Here is a 22,902-nt window from a genome sequence, read left to right on the forward strand (position 1 = left end):
GTCTGAAAGGTATAGGATTTGGGTCTTGAGGATTTTCTCACTTTCAGTTTAAAGCGTCTTGCTGTGAGACAGTTTATGGGTCTACAGCCTCCATGGTTTAAAATACAATATTTATCTTCTGAATACAAAATTTTCAAACACTGCTTTGTGGATTGACAGATCGATCTCTACTGCAACCATACTGAAATGGTTTGATTTCCCATTGTTTCTGGTAACCTCAGGCTTTTTCATCAGCCATTCTGAGAACTCTTTCCCTGTCTACTAGTCCTCTACCTTTCCACTCTTTTAACACATTTAACTTCTTCTCACCATCCCACTATCAGTTTTAGCTCCCCCAGAAAACCTTCCCTAATGCATTCATTCTTATTTCACTGTCATAAGGTCCTCTACACTCCACTCTACATTGCAATTGCTTCTGTACTTAAAAAAAGTTAAAAAAAAAAAAAAACAAACTTTTTACTGGATCAGCATAAATTACAAAGGTAAAAAGTTATTCATGATTGAACCTCAGTGTTCCAACACCAGTGTCCACTTCCCTCTACCAATGTCTCCAGTTTCCTTCTCACCCCATGCCACTCCTCCCGCCCAGTCTGCCTCTATGGCAGACACAGTTTTGTTTTTCTTTCTTCCTTTTAAGTAGTCTGGTTTGCAATGCTCCTACAGAGAGGGTATTGTACATGTCACCTTACCTCCTTTCAGCACCCAGTCCTCATCCCAGAGAGACCACTTTCCTCTACTTTGTCGTGGTGGTCCCCTCCCTATCTTACTCCTTCTGCTCCCCATCAAGGGTGAGCTTCCTATAAAGGATGAATTTTCTTGCCTTTCATTTCTATTTCTTATAGGCATTAGTTATTTTTTCCATGTTTCTTTATATTCTGCATATGAGTGAAATCATTCTATATCTGACACTATGTTCTTTTGACCCATTTCACTCAGCGTGATACTCTTCAGATACATCCATGTAGCAGTAAATTGCATGGCTTCACCTTTTCTTATGACCTAGTAGTATTTCACTCTGTATATGTGCCAAGGCTTCTTTATCTAGTCATCTAGTCTTGGGCCCTTGGGTTGCTTCTAGTTCTGGCTACTGTGAACAGTGCTGCAATGAACATAGGAGTGCAGATGACTCAGGAGTAGAATTACTGAGTTGTATGGAAGCTCAACTCCTACTTTTTTTGAGGAATATCCAGCCAGCCACCACCATACTGAGACCACTCTCCATATGCATGAAGGTACGGGCAGAGGAACAAGGGCATGAGGGTCCCGGGGCTGAGATCTCCAAGCCTGCTTGGATCGGGGCTGAGGATCCTCCACCCAGATCCTCCATATTCCAGTAGGCAGGGGTCATATCCACCAACTGGCCCCCTGGTACCGTGTAATCCCATCAACGGCCAAGACCCAGAGACTATAAAACCCAGCTCCCGGAAGCGACATCTTATTATCTCATTCCTACTTTGGACAAACTGGCAGGCTACTGAATGTAACTTGCCCACAGTGCAGAGTCTGGCCAACTCCCCGTGGTGTACCCAATATGCCAAATACCAGTAACTATGATGGGTCTCATTCTCCTAACCCTCAAAGAGCCTTGAATATGGCACTTGTTTACAAATCTCAGGGCTAGGACGAAGGAGACGTTACTGGGGCCTGCTCGAGGCAATCGACGAACAACAGGATGGTCGTGATCGTGATCGTGATCCATACTGTCCTCCGAATAGGCTGAACCAGTCAACATCCCCATCATCAGTGAATGATGGTCTCTTTTTTCCTAACACCAGTTCAAAGAGAGACACAAACAAGCTGAACTTAAAAGGGCTATGTTGAGCCCAGTAACATCAATGACCCAATGACCCAAATAAGACTTTTTTTTATGAATTTTATTATTTGTCACCACAATAAGAGATAATTTAAAGAGAAATTGAGAACAAAAATCAAGATAGTACTGTAACAATTACTGAAATATGCGGCATTTGCACCATGCCTATTAAAGCAACTCTAATGTTGAAAGAGGCTGGAAAATGACAACTTATACTATACAGTGGTGAAAATTTTGGTAATAAGTCACTGAAGAAAATCTGAAAGGCGAAATTCCGATGAGTCTGTGACTTTTGAAAAGAATCTTCCAGACAGCATTTGGGTAGACCAAAAGTGCTTTTTATATACCATAATAAAGAGATAAATTCTGAAAATTGCCATTTTTGCAAATGAGAATGGGAGGGAAAGGGAGAAGCCAGAAATCCATATCTAAAAGATGAAATACTTTCTCATCCATAAAATTTTTTTCAAATTAAGATAAAATCACTGTCCTCCCATTGTTCATCCATTTGCTTGAGCAGGCCCAGTAAAGTTTCCATTGGAGATTTTGTTGTTACTGTATCTTAGCAAAAACTAACTCAAGAGCATGGTCAGTTGCTTTCTAGTTGTGTGTACATTTTCTTTCATGTAATTATGCTAATTTTTGTTTGGTGCATTTAAAGCACACCAGAAATTTAGCAATTGTGAAAACTCAGAATATGAAGGCATCATAGTAACATGAGAGCATGTTTTAGAATTATTTCAAAGAGTTTGCAAGAAACAATGTTTTGTAAAACAACAGCATAAAAATGAGGAACTGCAAAATTTTAATAATCACAAAAACGTTATGGAAAATTTTAACAAGTAATAACTGTCATCCAGGGAGTCTCATAACAAGAAATGGAAGTAAAGGAAGATATTCGTCTTCTTGCACTTCATAAGATTCTGAGAACAGTAATCTCAGTAAAAGAGATGATCAATTTATGCAATCTGTGATTTGGATTACTTTTTAGAGATTACTCTTGTTCCCATAGCACTGTAGCACTGTAGTCCCGTTTTTCATCGATTTGCTCTAGCGGGCACCAGTAACATCTCCGTTGTGAGACTTGTTAGTGTTTTTTGTCATATCGAATTCACCACGGGGAGCTTGCCAGGTTCTGACATGCAGGCAGGATACTCTCAGTAGCTTGTCTCCATAGTGATGAAAAAAGTAATTTGGGAACCAAAGAGACATCTTTTTTTTTTTTTGATTGTCTACCATGAGGGCTGGAGTGATAGCACAGTGGGTAGGGTGTTTTCCTTGCATGTGGCCAGCCTGAGTTTGATTCCTCTGTTTCTCTCGGAGAGCCCAGCAAGCTACCAAGAGTATCCCACCGGCAAGGCAGAGCCTGGCAAGCTACCTCTGGCCTATTCAATATGCCAAAAACAGTAACAAGTCTCACATTGGAGATGTTACTGGTGCCTGCTCAAGCAAATCGATGAACAATGGGAGAACAGTGCTACAATGCTACCATAAGATTCAGAGTTACAAAGCTGTTCATGGTCGGTTTTCAGTCTTACAGTGTTTCAAGACCCATCCCTCCACCAGTGCACATTTCCCACCATGAATATTCACATTTCCCCTCCTACCACCCTTCCCCCAGCCTGTCTCTATGGTAGTCACTTTCCTACCTTCTCTCTCTGGAGAGACAGCTTAAAGGTCTAGATAATGTGCTTTACATAAAGGAGTTATGGGTTTGATTCCTGACATCACACATCCACCCTCCCCTTGAAAAGGCTGGGAGTAACCCCACCACACCCCACCCCCAAGTAAAACTGCATTTGTATTCAGCTCTGTGCATGTGATGAAATAAAAATCATTTGGAGAAGAAAGAAGATGGATGAATATTTCCAAGGATGTTGATACTTAAAGAAACTTGGAGACTTTTAAAAGGAGTGTCAAGGTTGAATGCTTTGGATATTGGACATTAGTTATTTAGTGTATGTGTGTTACCTTAAGTAATAAAAATTTATATCTGGAATATTGTATATTATATACATGAGAAATTATATATTGTTTATTATTTAAATTTTCTATATTCTATAGAAAATACTATTTTTAGATGGAAAGAAATGTTTTTCTTAGAAATGTTTTATATAGCATCTACATGTCACTGAAAGAAAATGTAAACTAATGAATGCTGTGGCATAATTCTAGGAAATTATGGGTTCAAGAGTTAATTGATGATATCTCTCACGAGTGAGACTGAAGTACATCAAAAATATCCCCAAAAAACAACTGAGGTTGGCATGGATAAAGGGGAAGACAAACCCTCATCCACAGCTGGTAGGAATGTTGACTGATTTAACTGTTCTGGAAAGTAATATGGACACCTAAAAAACGAAGAATTTAGCTTCCATGTGGTCCAGCAATTTTATTTCTTGGTACCTACCCCAAGAGTACAAAAACTATTCATAAAAGACATTTGTATTTTTATGTTCATTGCCACACTGTTCAGGATGGCAAAATCTGGATGCAACCCAAGAGCCCCCAAACAGATGAGTAGATTAAAAAACGTGTGGTATGTGTATATATAATGGCATACTATTTGGCTACAAGAAAAGATAAAATCACGCAATTTGCTGCTACATAGACAGATCTGTATGATACCATGCTGAGTGAAGTAAGTCAGAAGTAGAGAGACAGATACATAATGGCCTATCTGTGATACCAAGAGACACAGTAACAGGATAAATGACAAACGCAACAGAGACAGACAAGTGGCACCCAAGACTGAGCATGCCATGGAAAGCAATTGGAATACAGGGTAGGCAAAGGGGCCAAACTCTGGTGGAGGGTGTGATATTGGAATATAGTATTATGAAATCCTATCATTAACATTGTAAACCACAGTGCTTACAATTTGAAACGAAATTAAGTCAACTTATTTTTTAAAAGTTAACTGGAGAATTAGTTCATATGCAGAAGGAAGTACCTAAATCACCTCGCAAAGGAAGAACTATATCTGACCATAGGATTGACTGACTCTACAATTCATCTTTCTAAATGTTTGCATTTGTTCACATTATCAACTTAATTTTTATGTTTATTCCCTATCTGTGGATCACATTCAGTAGGCAACAAGGATTGCATTCACATGTCAGCAGCAACGAGGGTTTGAATGCATGGCTTAACGTTTTTTCTTAGCCATCTTCCAGACCTTTCTGGGGATCTCTAACACAAGAGCTGTCAGGATTACCTCAGTGCTTATAGTAATGAACATACTGTCTGTGCTTTACAGGCAAACTCTTATGTCAACAAGTCATCATACTGATCCTACAAATCACAAACAGTGTAACTATCCTATTAACCTCAATACAAGTCAAGGACACTGCTGAAACTTGAACTCAAGACTTAGTGCTTGCTAAGAAAGCACTTTAAACCACTGTATCATACACAGGTCCCATCAAGTAGATGGCTAGTTTTGTGCACTTTTAAATAATGTATAACATTCATAAAATTAATAGACAGGAAGTACATGTCCTTTAATATATTTCTGTACAGTACCTTCTTGAAGGAGAATTAATGTGTGAGTCATTTTTACATCCATTTATTGAGTAAGAATTTATTGAGTTCCTACTACATGTCAGTCCTTTGATAGACAGAGATGGACTATAAGTAAAATGACCAACTATTCCAAGAGCATGTAATTTAACAGATGTGTCAAGATTAATACTTTTGAAATAATTAAGTAATAAACTCATGATGATAAAAAATTTCTGTGCTCAAAATGATAGTGGGAAATAAATTTTTCTGACACTGAGAATCTGGGGAAAGTTAAAAGAAAAGAGGCATTATGTTGAAGTCCCTAGTTTCATAGAAGAGTTTGACTGCAGAGCACTTTGGTCCTACAGCTGGGTGGTATTTGTTTGTATCTATCTTGTAATTTGTGTGTTTTCATAGCAAATCCCTAAATAAGGTCTGGAACTTACTGTTCTTTCAGTGATTATTCCTTGCCTATTATATGGGCAAGGAATGCGCTAATAAGGTGTGAGAGGAAAGAATTCTATAGTGTTATGATTAAGACTAGGCTTATAGTGAATCTGAGTCGGGTATTTCTCTTTCTCCAGGATAATTGGAGTTAGAAAAACCGCAGTCAGATTCAGGTAATAGTCGTATCCCTATTGAAAATCGAACATCTGGGTATAGCCATTAGGTTACATGCTTAGTATGAGCCGAAGTTCAAATCCCTGGTACCACATATGATCCCCAGAGTACCACCAGGGATCACTCCTGAGCACAAAGCCAGCAATAGCTCCTGAATGCCATTGAGAGTGGCCTCTGGCCATGACTCTTCACCTCAAAGTCAGAAGAAATAGAAAATCAAATATTTACAATGAATTATTGGTAGTACAATTTATAATTGCAGACATAATAAACCAAATGTCTATAAATAGTGAACAGTCTAAATAAAACCATGTTCTATCAACACAAAAGAATATTTTATAGCTATAAAGAGGGTTGAGTAATTTCAATAAATTATTGCTATCATGTCTTCCCTATGATATACTTATACGTTTATGGCATGCTGTCATTTGTCTATAAAACAGAAAGTAGTTCCTGATATTAAGAACAAGGTCAACAACACTAAATTCTGCCAAAGATAAGAGTAAAAGTCACTCTCATTCACTGCTCATGTGACAATTTGGCAGTTTCTTTAAAACTTCCACTTACTCTTTTATGAGACATAATGTATGCTCCTTTGTACTCATACAAATTAGTTAAAAATATGTCGAGATACAAACGTGCATACACATGTTTATAAAACTTTATTGATGGTTGCCAAATCTCAGAAGCAACCAAAATGACCTTCAGTGCTATGAGATGGGGTCTTTAGAATATTATTAAGTCATGGGACCTCTGTCTTCATGAATGGGATTAGTGAGTTTACAAGAGACTAGAAAGTGCTCCCTTGCTCCCTTCCATCAGATGGACAGAACTTTTAAACCATAATCATATGATCCTCAGTTGAGAAATATTGCTTTATATCATGACACACTGGAAAACGCAGGATGGGTTTTATCAAAAAATAGACTTAATAATTAAACAAGATCATCAAAAGAAAAAATCTGAAAAAGAAATTTGACAATGAAGATGAAGGGATTAAAAAGTGAACTGTGAGTTATCAGAGATGCCTCTGCAGAACAACACATGCCTCACAAGTGAGTCTGGGCTAAGCCACAGTACTGAACTGCAAAAAAAATTAAACAAAACAAAACAAGTGCACTTCAAACCAAGAGTCTGGTGGGATCATTCTCCGAGACATGGAAGATGATCACAGAAATTTATGTTCAGAGATAATCCAGCAATCGACCATGAATGACCTTGTGTTGCAGAATTGCTGAGAAAAGCCCAAGTCAGTGGCTAGAGAGACAGCCTAGCACACTGGAACACATACTCTGCATGCAGGAGGCTTAGGTTTGGTCCCTGGCACCACATAGCACACTAATCACCAGCACATAGTGCCCTGAACCCCCAAGTTCAGAGCGGTAAGTATCTTGGGTGCTGTTGGCTGTGATCATAAAACCCAATTAAGAATAATAATTCCATAGTCAGAAAAAAAATGAGTCACCACCTCATACCAGTGAGAATTGTCTTTATTTTTAAAAATACAGAAAAAAAATCCACGCTGGCAGGGATGCAGTGAAAAAGAAACACTCGTCACTATAACTGAGACAGTGATCTAGTTCAATCACTGTGAAAAACAGTGTGACGATTTCTCAAAAAATTAAAATAAAACTTCATTATGATCCAGTAATTACACTCCTTATATTCAATTACCACAAAACACTAATTTATAAAGATATTTCAACCCATCACTGTTCATTGGGACTCTCAATACAATAGATAAAATTTGGAATCAACCTAGATGTCCAACAACAGAACAGTGGATCATGAAGATGTGGTATATATACACAGTGGAATACTATGTAGTTGTTAGCAATGATGAAATCATGCAATTTTGGGGAACATGGACAGAGCTGTAAGACATCACATTAAATTAAGTAAGAAGAAGGAGGATAAACACATGATGATATCACTTATATGTGGCATTTAAAATAAGTGGGTTGGGGAATGCAATGTTTTAAAGGGGTCTGGGGTGTCCTGATCAACCTTGGCCCCCGAGTATCAGGAGGAGAAGGAAAGAAAGTGGAGGAGGGGAGAAGAGATAGATGAGAAGCAAAGGGGAACAGATCAGAGGGGTCAGGTGTTGTTAACGAATGATAGAGCAAATACTCACACCACAGACTCAACAATATTGAAATCAAGAGACCCAAACTTTAACAACCAAACTTTGAAAGGAGACTATCAAGAGGGTGGGGGGTGGGGAAAAAAATGGAAATATTGCTGGAGAGAGTCTGACTCTGGTGGTAGGATCAGAGCTACAATATTTTATATCTAAATGATAATAACTTTTAAATCACAGTGTTTTAACTTAAGAAGTGAGAAGATAAAGATATTTCAACCTATATATTTGTCACAATGCTATGTACAATATCCTCAATTTGAAAACAAGCCAAATGTGCAACAACCAATAAGTGAATAAAGAAGTGATGGCAATGGAATATTACTCACCTATAAGAAATTGTGCGTTTTGCTTCAACTTGAATGATACTGAGAGTGGGGAGGAATGCATCGTTCTAAGCAAAGTGAGTTAGAAGGAGAAATACAAATTCTAGATGATCTTTTTTTTTTTTGCTTTTTGGGTCACACCCAGCGATGCACAGGGGTTACTCCTGGCTCAGCGCTCAGGTATTACCCCTGACGGTGCTCAGGGGACCATATGGGATGCTGGGAATCGAACCTGGGTCAGCCGCGTGCAAGGCAAATGCCCTACCCGCTGTGCTATTGCTCCAGCCCCAAATTCTAGATGATCTTGCTCATATATGAAATATAAAAAAACAACAAGAGGTTAGACAAAGGGTAGGAATGTCTGGTCTATAGGTCAATGATTCCTGTGAAATCATCTGGACTGGTCTTAGCAAGGTAACTGCAACCTAGCAAATTAAATTCCTGACCAAATGTAGCAGGCTAATTTTTAAGTTGCTAATTTTGTACAACCCATAAATGAAATATAAATATTCAAATGGTCCTTGGCAGAAAAAGGTGTTTCCCACCCTTGGAATAGATGATGCTCAATGGAAACAAACCATGAGATCTTACCAAAGGAACTGGAACTAAGGCTGCCAAAGCAAGGGTGGGAAGGATGCTCTGGAAAAGGTGCCCAGGGGCAACGGTAGAGGAATATTGGAACTCTGGTGGTGGGTGTGTTCCAATAGCATTATAAGCATAAAACAATAACATTAATACTCAAGTGAATCATTATTCCTCAATTAAGAAAATTTATTTAAAAAAGAATTCCAAAGTCAGAAAGAGAGACAGCTGGAAAAGGTCACCATTAAGAAGCCAAATGTCAGTCTTGTAAGCGTTTTTGATGATATAGTTTGAAGGAAAGTGGAGGGGGGAAATAGCTTCATAAATTGTCAGTTGCAAAAATATCAGTAGTGGAAGAAAGCTGTAAATATGCAGAGAAACATGGGAATGTGTCAATGAAGACCAGCCCAGGAATGGTTTTGGGAATGGGAATGGTACATCTGAGAAATGAGAGACATTTTGTAGGGTAAAAGTAGCAGCATTACTCTACAAGAGGAGGAACTGCTCTTTTTCTAATGAGTAAAAAAGATAAATGATGTCCAAAGAGGACTAAATTGGTGATGATAATGGAGAAATTCTAAGAACAGGAGTGTTGGGGGATGGAGACAGATAACAGGAAGTAAGCTGTAGATAGAGGAGAGAAAAAATTCACAAGTATGCTCTCTTGAAGAGAGCAATGCCAGGCTGTGTTAAAGATAGTAAACTTTGGAAGATGGAGGAGGTAATTTAGATAAGCTGAATATAAAATGGAGGAAATATATATTCTTAATAAGCATACTATCTAAATATAGACATACATAATAAGGAAAAATTTAGAAAGAAGGATAATATCTATCCCCTTGTTTTTTGTCAGTTCATTTTAGTTACTTATTAAAGATAAGATCATTGTTCTTTCCTGTTCATTTTTGTGCTGGTGCCTGACAATGCCTTGCACAGAATATTATTCTAGATTTTCTTGTAGAAGAAGGAGTAGCAGAATAGAGCACACACAATTTTTTAAAAATTTTTATTAGTGAAACATCATGAAATACAGTTGTAGATTTACAAATTTTTGAGCTTGGGTTTCGATTATACAATGATCAAATACCCATCCCTCCACCAGTGCCCATTTTCCACCACCATGGATAATATCCATCTCCCCCTGCCTCTGTGGCAGGGCATTCCCTTTTGTTCTCTCTCTCCTTTTGGGTGTTGTGGTCTGCAAAAGAGGCATTGAGTGGCAGACATGTTCAGTCCATAGTCTACTTTCAACATGCATCTCCCCTCCTGGCAGGATCCTCCAAACACCCTTTATTTGGGAGCACACACAATTTGATTGTGGTGAAAGATGAAGCCTTGGTTTGTGAATATGAAAACTGATTCACTGTCACTGTCACTGTCCTCCTGTTGTTCATTGATTTGCTCAAGTGGGCCCAGTAATGTCTCCATTTTGAGACTTGTTGTTACTGTGTTTGGCATATTGAATATGTCACGGGTAGCTTGCCAGGCTTTGCAGTGAGGGTGAGATACTCTCGGTAGCTTGCTGGGCTCTCCAAAAGGGGCAAAGATATCGAACCTGACCCAGGCTGACTGTGAGCAAGGCAAACGCCCTACCACGGTGCTATTGCTCCAGCCCTAAAAAAACTGACTCATTAGTGGACATTTTGAATCAGGATGCTGAGCAATTCCTCTCAGATCATCAAATTTCGTTCCCAGGGTAATCCAATTTAATTGCCTATGCTTAAGAAACAGGACTGGAATAATAGTACAGGAGGTAAGATGCTCACGTTGACCCACCTCACACAAATTCAATTCCTGGCACCCCAAGAGGATTATCACGAATCATTCTTAGACAGAGTCAGAAATAAACCCCGTGCATAAGTGGGTGTGATCCAAAAAAAATACAACAAGCAAAAATGAAAGGGAAAAATAAAGAAACAAACTTAACCAAGAACATAACACCAGACAAAAGATTATATTTTTATTTCATTATTTTTTGCTACTACCCAAATATGGGTTGTGGAGACAATAAAAATAATTACCCATGTTATATAAAACATTGGCCAAGAAAGCAAAAGCATTCAACCCCACCAAAAAATGGGGAAAAGAGATAAACAGAAACTTCTTCAAAGAAGACATGCAAATGACCAGAAGGCATATTTAAAAAATGCTCTGCATCACTAATTGTCAGGGAAATGCAAATTTAAAAAAATAATGAGATATGACCTCACATCACAGAGCATGGCACACATCAAAAAGAACAAGAACAATCCATGCTGGAATAGATGCAGGAAAAGGAAAACTTATTTACCACTGGTGGGATTGTTGACTGACAAAGTCTTTTTTTAGAAAACAAGATAGACACTCCTCACAAATCTAGAAGTTGAACCTCCCTATAACCCAGCAATTCCATTTTCTGAATAAACTCCAAGTACCCCAAAACACATGGGAATGGAGCAATAGCACAGCGGGTAGGGCGTTTGCCTTGCATGCGACCAACCTGGGTTCGATTCCTCCATCTCTCTCAGAGAGCCTGGCAAGCTACCAAGAGTATCTTGCCCGCACGGCAAAAACCTGGCAAGCTACCTGTGATGTATTCGATATGCCAAAGACAGTAACAATAAATCTCACAGTTTGTTGTGAGATGTTACTGGTGCCTGCTGGAGCAAAATTGATGAACAATGTCAGGACAGTGCTACAGTGCTACCCCAAAACAAAATGCAGAAAAAAATTTTCACTCTTGTGTTCATTGTGGCACTATTGCAATACCCAAATCTGGAAACAACTCAGTACCCAGGAGCAGACAATTGGAAAAATAAACTATACTATATATAAATGGTGGAATATTAGCTGACCATGAGAAAAGAAGAAATCATGCAATTTACTGCTACATGGATGTATCTGGAACATGGATGTATCATCTGAGTGAAGTTAGTCAGAGGGAGGGAGAGAGAGAGAGAGAGAGAGAGAGAGAGAGAGAGAGAGAGAGAGAGAGAGAAATAAAGAATGATCTCTGTCATATGTGGGATATGAAGAAACATAAATGGGGAACAACAAATGCTCAGAGGCCATAGAAAAGAAGAGTATGAGAATTAGACTTTAGTAGGAAGCTTGCCTCTGGCTGGGGAGGTGTTGGATAGGACAGGAATGAGAACACTATGACAATGGTCGAGGGAAGTGGTCACTTGGGAGGAGGAGAGGGTACTGAAAGCTGTTGAAGTTGTATGCATGAAACCCTATTGGTTATAGTTCTGTAAACCACAGTGCCCAAAATTTATTTTTTAAAACTCTTCTGTTGTAGAGATGGACTGGTGAGTGGGAGGAAAACTGGGAACAGGGCATTGGTGAAGAGGTTGCTGTTTGGTGTGGAAATGCTGTATGCCTGAAACCCAGACATAAATCACCTGTAATTCACAGTGACTTAAGTTTTTAAAAAATAATTAAAAAATAATTACAAGTCCTTTCCCTTCACAGTTCCATTTATACTTCCTTTTGGTTATGGCTCGTCAATCTTTGCAAGTCATAATTCCAAGAGTGCTTGGTCTCTCACTTTCCACTCCCAATGTTTGCTACAAATCTATCCGGATAGATGAGGTCACTGTGAAATTACCAAACATCTGATGAACATAGCAGATGGATTATGTAACACCTTCAGTCATCCCAATAGTTCTTCGTGTTTCTGATTTAAGAAATGGAATGATTCCTCATCTCAGACAAAGCAGCCTAGCTTATAAGAAAGAAGACCAGCTCTTGGACTCAGGGTCCAGATTTGGTTCTGCATTCCAAATCTCTAGTTGTTTGCTATGCAACTCTAGATAAATTATTTACCTCTGTGCAATGAAAATGATAATAACTCATAGCATTAGAATTGTTTTGAAATTTATTAATGTTATCTATAATATTCCTGTTTCAAAACAGACAGTAGAGAGAAGTTAGAAATATTCTCATCTAAATATACTTTTTCTAGCCAAAATGCCACAAATAGACCCATGGTAATCTATAAATCTCTAGCAATGACAAATGAAAATGGATCACAAGGTCAAAGTTAACAGAGAATATCAACTTAAAGTATAGTAAGATTCCACACACCTTCTCTACTATAAACTTTAGAGTAATGTTTATCTTCATCATTTCTAAGAGAAAGCTAAATATATTTTCCTGAAGAGAATAATACAGAAGGACTCTGGAGTAGCAGACACCACAGATATAAGTACTCTGAATAACATGCTGAAAATGTAGAAATTAATCCAGTGTTTTCATACTGAATACTGAGATAGCCTACCTTCTTCACTTTTATGCAGTGGTAAAATACCTTGGGCTTTCCAAATATTTAGCAATGAGATAAAAACAGCCAAAACCAAACCAAACACTTCCCTAATACACTAAAGACCAGGCCTCTCCAAGTTTCAGACATTGTGTTATTTACTGCCATCTAGAAAAGAAACTCCACACTTTCAAAGCCTCTGTAACCATTATCATTGCAATAAAAAAATTAGTAGATATGAGAAAATATGGCTTAAAATCAATAGGAAAAGATCAACAAAGGACCTCGGTGTCAAGAGTTAGCAAAGACTTTAAAATGACTAGATAAATATATCAAAAACTCTACAAGAGAAAAGGATTGAATATACAAAGAAATGAGAAATGAGGATGGAGACTGAAAAAGCAGAAATAAAAGTGCCTTTATATACAGACAACACAATTGCATAAGATTTTCTAAAACTCTTTTAGTTCCAATCAGTGCAATCAGCAAGTTTGTAAGCAATGAAATCAGAATCTCCATGTTGTTTAAAAAATACAACTGGAAAGTAAAAATCGCAAAACAAATATTCTTTATAATTGTGTCAAAAAACAAAATACTTAAGAATAGATATAAGATAACAAAATATTTCTATTTTAAAAACTCTGTGACTGTCACTGTCCTCACATTGTTCATTGATTTGCTCGAGCAGGCTCAGTAACGTCCCTAATATGACAATTGTTACTGTGTTTGGCATATCAAATATGTCATGGGGAGCTTGCTAGGCTCTCCAAGAGGGGCGGAGGAATCCAACCGGGTCGGCCATGTTGGCCGCTTCCAAGGCAAATGCCCTACCCACTGTGCTATTAAAACTATAGTAAGAAATTAAGAATTAAATAATAAATACACCTACACACTAATTAAAGACATTATTGTGAATGTCATTCTAACTGAATATCTATAAATATGTATATTATATTTAGGTGATATATCACTTAATCACTTAATCACTTAACTTCCTGTTAGTCGTCAATTTGCTCGAGCGGGCACCAGTAACGTCTCCATTTGACCCTGTCGCGTGCTAGTGTAGCCCAACGGCATCTGTTCACTCTGGGAAGATGAAGAGCCTCAAACCGATCATTCATGATCTTGATGAAGAAGTCTGACCATCTGGTACGTGGGCGGCCACGCGGTCTTTTGACATCCCGTGGAATCCAGTCAGTAACAGCTCTAGTCCAGCAGTCGTCTTTAAATCTCATTACGTGACCAGCCCATCTGATTTTTGACACCTTGACAAATGAGACAGCATCCCTGATTCTTGATCGTTGACAGATGTCGGAACTCCGGATTCTTTCTCTCATTTGAGTGAAACATGATATTCCAAGCATAGCTCTTTCAATTCTTCTTTGGGAGACCTGAATAGCGTTCTCATCCTGTTTGCGTAGGGCCCAGGTCTCTGAGGTGTATGTTAATGCAGGAAGAACAGTGGAATCAGAGATGTGCCCGGAGCCGGAGGTTCTTTGTCTTCTTAGCTATTTCTTCGACGTTCTTGAAGGCCTTCCAAGCCGCTCTCTTCCTCCTGTGCAGCTCGGGTGCCAGGTCATTTGTCATGTTGACTTCTCGACCTAGGTACACATAGCTATTGCATTCGGAGATGGTCATTCCATTGAGAGCGAATGGGGCATCAGGAACGAGGCTGTTTCTCATAAACATTGTCTTTGTAAGATTCAGTTGTAGTCCTACCTTTCCACACTCGCGGTCAAAGTTGGCCAGCATTTGTGCCGCTTGGCTGATGTTTGGTGTTATTAAAACAATGTCATCAGCAAAGCAGAGATGGTGTAGTTGCCGACCATCTATCTTCACTCTCATTCCTTCCCATTCCAATCGTTGCATGGTGTTCTCGAGGGTGGCACTGAAGAGTTTTGGTGAAATGGTATCACCCCGCCGAACCCCTCTCTTGACATCAATGATTACTTCTATGTAGAATGGTGAGATCCTGGTGGTGAATCCGCAATACAGGTCATGGAGGATCTTGATGTATTGGGCTTGAATGCCCTGATTGGCTAGGGCTTCAATGACCACTTCTGTCTAAAGAATCAAAGGCCTTCTTTAAATCAATGAACGTTAAACAGAGCGGCATCTTAAACTCCCGAGAAACCTCAATGAGCTTAGTTATCGTGTGGATATGGTCGATGGTGCTGAATCCTTTGCGGAACCCGGCTTGCTCACGTGGTTGTTCTTCATCTAGTGTTCTGCCAATCCTATTTAGGATGACTCGAGTGAACAACTTGTAGATGACAGACAATAGGCAGATCGGGCAATAGTTGCCAATGTCATGGATGTCTCCCTTCTTGAACAGTAGTACGGTCCTGCTGGTTTTCCATTGGGACAGAAACTTCCATTCAGACAGGTAGCGTGTGAAGAGCCGAGCCCGTGTATTGATGAGTACTGACGGCAGGTTCTTCAGGTGTTCAGGTCTGACCTTGTGTGGGCCGGGTGCTGTTCGTTTCTTTACCGACGAAATGGTGCATCGGATTTCAGAAGGGAGAACATTGGGAACGACATATCCATCCTGTGGAATTTGGTATGTCGGCAAGTGGACATGGCTATCGAAGAGATTTGAGTAGAAGTCATGGATAATCTTCTCCATTGCCATTCTGGAGGATGTGATGGATCCATCAGGACGTCGGAGGGCAGTCATCTTGGTCTTGTAGTTGGCAAAGGACAGGAGGGCTTTACGAATACTTTTCCCGGCTTCTGCCGCATCTACCAGCACTTCTGCTCTTCTCTCTTTGAGGTCTTCCTTGATCGCATCTCTGCACTGCTTTGCAAGCTCGGATGTTAGCTTGCGGTTGCCTGAGGTATGTGCCAAACCAAGCTGGCGAATAAGCTCAAGAGTTTTCAAAGACAGGTTTTTTTGTGGCTATCTTTGAGATAGATAGGTGATATATAAATACCTAAAATTATATATTCCAAGTTATCTATAAAATCAACATGCTTTCAACTTAGGATTTTTATTTATTTATTTATTTATTTATTTTGCTTTTTGGGTCACACCCGGCGATGCACAGGGGTTACTCCTGGCTCTGCACTCAGGAATTACCCCTGGCGGTGATCAGGGGACCGAAATCAGGACTTTTTTTTAATAAAAACTGATAATATGATTTATTATATGGAAAAGTACAGGCCTAGAACAGTTAAAATAATATTATAAAAGAAAAAATAAATTAGAGGTGGCTAGGTGATTTTAAGAATTATTATAAAGCCATGATCATTAATTTAGCATTGTGCTGGCACATACAAAAAAGATAAGGGAATATATTAAGCAGCACAGAATATGTAGAAATTGATCCTCCTTAATACTCAACCAATTGGAGAAGGTGCCAGAAATTCAATGCGTAAAAGGAAAATATTTTCAACATATGGTGCTAGAATAACTGAATAGCTGTATATCCTGACCTGTTCATCATAGAATATACAAAATTATCTTTAGATAACTTAAAACACAAAAATAAAAGCCCCCAAAAACTATTCCCTGAAGAAAACATAAAAGAATTTCTTTGCAATAATGCAATCAACAAGTATTTCTTGGTATGTAAAAAATCAATAACTATAAATAAAAATATGCTGTATTGCACTTTATCAAAATTAGAAATGTCTGCTCATCAGAGAACACATTTAAGAAAATGAAAAAGCAAGTTATAGATTAACTGCTAATGCACAGTGGAATTGCACTGCATAGTTTACACGACAGACAGAGATATGAATTAACCCAAAAACTCCTTATTTTGAGCAAAGTATAAATATTGTAAACCAAACTGACAAATGCACAGAAGTCGAGACTTTGAAATCTAGGCATAAAATATTAAAACTTGAGTAGTAATGCTAACATCATCCTTCTTTTGATGAAAACTGACATGAAAGACTTGAGAATTGATGGCAAACAAAGAGAAATTTCAGAATAATATTTAAAGTTATTAGGTAACCAAAAGAAATCAAATAATATGATCATAAAACCTGTTAGAAGAAAAAACAAGTACCAAAGAAGCTAAGAAAGTAGATCAAGTCCTTAGACTCTTTTAAAGCTCACAATTTGGATATTGTTGGCAGACATATACAAAGTCAAAAAAAGTTTAAATAGCAGTAAGGAGGTAGAGAGAGAGTAGAAGGATTTAGGTGCTCGCCTTGTATGCCATCAACCCCAGTTTGAATCCCCAGAACCACTTCTGTCACCCAGAGCATTGCCAGAAGGATCCGTGAGCACAGAAGAGTAAACCCTGAGCACGGCAAAGTGTGGCCCCAAAACAAAATAAAATGGCAGCAAAAGAATACTGTTTACAACTGTCAGAATAATGAATTGAATGAATAAAGCAAACATTTCACCTCTGGGAAACTGGCATAGGGGTGAAAAATGACTTTGTTTTACTTCATTATACAACATTGCATTCTCCCAAACATTTCTTTTTTATTATATTGTTTTTAAATAATAAAAAGATAATTATATAATGGGAAATGAAATGAAAAAGAAATGGGAAGAAAGAAGGAAGAAAGTAGGTGAATTCACGTTTATCTCTGCATAGTGAAAATCCATTTTTTGGAAATAAAAAATTCTTTATTTCAAAAAATTATCCCTACATAGTGAGAGATGACTTCTATTCATTACACTTGTTTGTATGCCTAACAAAAATTTTTATGACTCCGAAAGGAAAATAAAGCTAGAGAGATAACTCAAAGGGCTAGGATGCATAATTTGCAAGCTGGAGGTCTAGATAAGTACCCTTAGAAATGGCCACAGATATCGAGCTGGGAGTAATCTCTGAGCACTGTCCCCAAGTGTGGTCCCCAGACAAATAAAACAAAAATAAACATGAACCAGAGGTACTTAGGTTAAGACACTGGCCTTGTGTGCAGCTGACCCTGGTTTGATCCCTGGCACAGTATACAGTTTCCTGAGAACCTCCAAGAGTGATCCCTGAGCATAGAGGCAGGTGTAATCCCTAAACACAACCGGATGCAGCCCCCACATGGCCCTAAAAACCCCACGAAATAAATAAGTGAATACATTTTTTTTAAAAAAAGCTTTTTTTCTGTTGAAAAACAGAAAATCTAAAACTTAGTTGAAAATAACCTTAGTGAGATATTTTATTGCCTACCAGAAAATAACATCTGGGATAGTTGGAGCTATCTATGGGGAAACACTTTGGAGAATATCACAATGTGATTAAGTTTGCATCACTCTATTACACGGGATAAAAAGTCACTCTTGTTGCTTTGTCCATGAAATCTGGGAGTCTTTAGTCCTAAAATGCCAGCTTGGCCTGAAAAACATTACCTACTAATCAAGCAGAAATTTCTCACAATAGTAGAATCACTGCCAAGGAATGCCAAGTTCTTTACAACTGGGAAATAAGGAAATCTTGAAAAATATCCTGATTGCAGTCTCTTTACAATTTATACTGACATAAGCTCTTTGGGGATTCTTTGCTAAGATTCAGTCTACACCCATAATTATGTCATCGTGAATGCAGAAGTGTCATTTTTGTTTGGTTTCTGTAACTTGTTTACAAGCCTGGGAGAGTAAGAGAGAGTGGTCATGTCCAGAGCCATCTGCTACTTAGGTACTCAAGCCCGTTGCACGGTTCCCACCAGAGATGCAGTGTTGGTTCATATATGTCTTAAAGTAGGTGTGTGCGGACAAAATTACATGCCCATAGGAATGAATTTTATAGCAAACAAAGTATGGTTCCAGGAACCAGTCATCAGGTTATCTTGGCCATTACACATGCAACACATCTGGGAATTATTCTCAGAAAAACATTGGGTAGAAGCTCTGAGAAGTGGCTTGGATTCTGTGGTTTGACTGCTGAAAAAATTGTAAAAAAAATATCAAGCCTCAGTGTGTTCTCAACCACAGTTAATCCCATGACCTCTGATGGTGAACCTGGATAAAGAACCCTTATTGATTTTGTAAGATTATATTAATGGGTAGATACTTTCAGAAATGGCAACAAAATGTTCCAAAAGCAGTTCTTGCTTTCCTTATTACTATTGGTTGGTTATTTGTGATACAACTTCTACAGTAAATATGCATTTTTAGAAGGTAAGTTTGAGATTTTCTGAGAAGTTTGCTTAAATAAAAACAGCCAAAAAAAGCAGGGATTTTGAAGTCAGACAAACTTTGGTTAGAATCCTTCAAGCTCCATTTGTGAAATGAGCTTCATCAAGATATTCAATATTGACTTGTTTTCTGACCTCAAAAAAAAAGAGAAAATGAAAGTAAACCTTAAAGGTTGTGAAACAAAAATAAGAACATACATAACTCACCTAATACAGTCATTCCCAAGCTGTGTGCACATTAAATTCTTTGGGGAAGTTTTCAAAAATAATGATTTGGGGACAGAGTGTCAGTACAGCATGCACGAGGCTGATCCTGGGTTTGATCCCCTACACCCCATAAGGTCCCATGGCCTACTACCCTTGAGTGCAAAACCAGGAGTAAGCCTTGAGCATTTCTGGGTGTGGCCAAAAAAAAAAAACTGGCTTTATTGTCCCAACAAAATTCAAATCAATTAAATTCAGGAGATTCTGAATTTAATTAGTCAGGGTTGTGTCCTGAGCTTTGAATTTTTTAATGGTCTTGGGTAATGCTAATGGGCAAAACAGCTGGAAACTGCTGGTCTAGTATAACAATATCAGTTAGTATATTACAATACCAGCATAAGACATATATGGCCTAGGTGTTTTTTATTATGATATAACTTGCTGTTTATAATAATTTTAAGTTGAGAGCACCATATTATCCCCAGTTCCCAGGTGACGAATTGGGGTTTAGAGAGATTTGACAATATAAGAAAGCCATGTTGCTAGTAAAAGCCAAATCAATATTTGTATCATTTGCCTGACAGCAAAGCTCAAGCCCTCAGTTGCAATGCTACCTCTTCCTGAGAAAGTATCCTCGCCATAAATTTCTTAACACAAATGAAGAATAGCATATTTATAAATTCAGTTTTTAAAAGGTACATGTATATACATACGTATATGAAAACAAAGAAAACACAAATATAAAACTTCTGGGATGTGCAAAGGGCTAGTGATAGGAGGTAAGGTGTTTACCTTGCCACTGATGGCAGAGGTCATGACCCTGGCCAAAATCCCCAGCACCACATTTCTTCTGAGCACTGAAAGAGTTAACTTGATCAAAGAGTTAGATATAGCCGGGCCATAGCAATAGTACAGTAGTAGATGGAGCATTTGCCTTGAATGTGGCTGACCAGGTTCGATTCCTGGCATTTCATATGGTCCCTGGACCTCTGCCAGGAGTGATCTCTAAACACAGAGACAGGAATAAGCCCTAAGCACTACTGAATATGGCTCACTACCATCTCCTCTACCCCCGACCCCCGCCAATAAACTCCCTTGAACACTCTGAACATCACCTGGTATAACTAAACTCAGCCCCTGGAAGGCAAGGGGCGCATATAGACTTTCCAGGTCCCAGTGTACTGCTCCAGGGGTGGAGCACAGGCCTTATACCTACAAGAACCTGGGATCAAACCTTGCACCAAATCATTCCCACAGTAGTGCAGTGAGCAGCTTTGGAGACCTTCAAGCCTCTCTGGGATTGCCAGTGGAGAATCTGTTATAAACTCCCCATGACAATAGCAAAAGCCAAATAGGAAATAAAAAAGTACATAAAACCTCTTGAGTCAGGATAGTAAATACTCTAGAAATTCTAGAAATTCTAGAAATTCTAGAAACATCAATTTTGTCACATCCTGTAATGGGCTCAAGTAAGCAGTCAGGCTGAAAGGCTGGTAAAGACTACTAGGATTGTTGAAGGAAATTGATAAAGCCTATTTATTTCTTATCAACTGACATGTCATTCCATGTTCTCAGTCCTGTTTATTTTTAATAGAATTTTTCATGAATTCTATTTCCCCCCAAATGCCTCAAGTACTCAAAATAAAATCTCATGTTTTCTGAAAATAAGTGTTTTCATTCATCTATATTAAAATAGTATTTGAAAAAAACTAGCTGATTTGGATCTAAAAAAAGTAATTGAATCATGTTCTATGTTCAATAAATCCAAAGTCAAGTGGAGTAATAAAGCATCATTCACCATTTTAACTCGAGGCATATACCTCACAGGATTATCTTCAACTGAATTTTTCACTCCGTTTTCTCAAGATAGACTAAAATAATTGTCAGAGGTTGTTCATAAACTTCTTTCATCCAGAACACCTAAGTTGCCTGGATAACTAGCTGGACAAGAATAATAACTCAGAAATAATCCCTGGCTTCAAGACATAAAAATACAATAATTAAGAAGCAATATTGACATAAATTTAAGCAACCAGAAAAAGAGAGAGCATAATTAAGAGCTAGAAATATATCGAAACCTATACAAGTTATTTTTTACAGAAGTAGAAAACCAAATCAATGGGTAAAATTATATGTTCAGTAAATGATCCTAGATCTCTTAAGTTTGAAACCAGTGATACTTGAATATTCATAAATTTAAAAAAATGAAATAAAGTTGAATATCTTTCTTTCATATCTGAATATCTCATATTTTTCAGCATATATACAAAATATACAAATTGACTCAAAATGGTCCATAGATTAAACAATTCTAAAACTACAGAACTTTTGAAATACAACTGGATGAAATCGAAATTCCAGATTTAGATCAATATTTATTCATTACAACACCAAAGACATAAGAAAGGAAGGAAACAAATCATGATAATGTTAAAATTCTTCTCTCCAAGTTATTGAGAGAATGAAAAGACAATCTAAGAACTAGTTGAAAATATTTACAGTTCATGAATCTGAAATATAACATGTTACTAGAATATATAATGGGCTCTTAATATTCAATAAGAAAATAAAAGTATTTTTTAAGGAAACACTTCATATATAGATAGATAACAAACAAGTTTATAGAAAAATGTTCAACATCATTAGCATTAAGTAGATACAAATGAATATCACATGAGACAGCACTATGCATCCAACCATACTTCTAACAGAATGGCTAAACCAACCCAAGTTCTATTCCTCTGCCCCCTTGGAGAGCCCGGAAAGCTATCGAGAGTATCTCACCTGCACGGCAAAGCCTGGCAAGCTACCCATGACGTATTCAATATGCCAAACACAGTCTCACAATGGAGACTTTACTGGACCCGCTCGAGAAAATCGATGAACAATGGGAGGACAGTGACAGTGACAGTGACAATTATTATCAAAATACCAATTATTGAGGATGTGCTATGTAGGATAATGTTGGTTTGCCCTTTCTCTCTGGCAACTGGGAGCTTGTGTTTGTTGATTGTGCCAACTTGTCAATTACCTTTGTCTCCCGATCAGAGTCTGACATGTAAATTCTGTCTTTCTTTTCTCCTTAATGTCCTTTGCATAGTTATTTCAGAGCAATTGCTTTTTGTGTAGATACAGGAAGACAGTGAAAAAAGACAAGTCTGTGGCTTGGGAGTTGATCGATTCCAGATAATATTACCTCCTGGACATCTGCCCTCTCGACTTAAGCCTCAGTTGCCATTACTTCCTAGATCCCAAAGCAGGTCCCGATGAGGGACTGGATGGACCCAGGGCAAGCCGTGAGCTAGCTTCCCTGGCATTGAAATGGGCCTGGTCAAAGTGCCATAATGCTTAACTATAAGTTGAGAGCTTGTCATGG

This window comes from Sorex fumeus, unplaced genomic scaffold, assembly GCF_029834395.1.
Source record: "Sorex fumeus unplaced genomic scaffold, SorFum_2.1 ptg000002l, whole genome shotgun sequence".
Classification (NCBI taxonomy): domain Eukaryota; kingdom Metazoa; phylum Chordata; class Mammalia; order Eulipotyphla; family Soricidae; genus Sorex; species Sorex fumeus.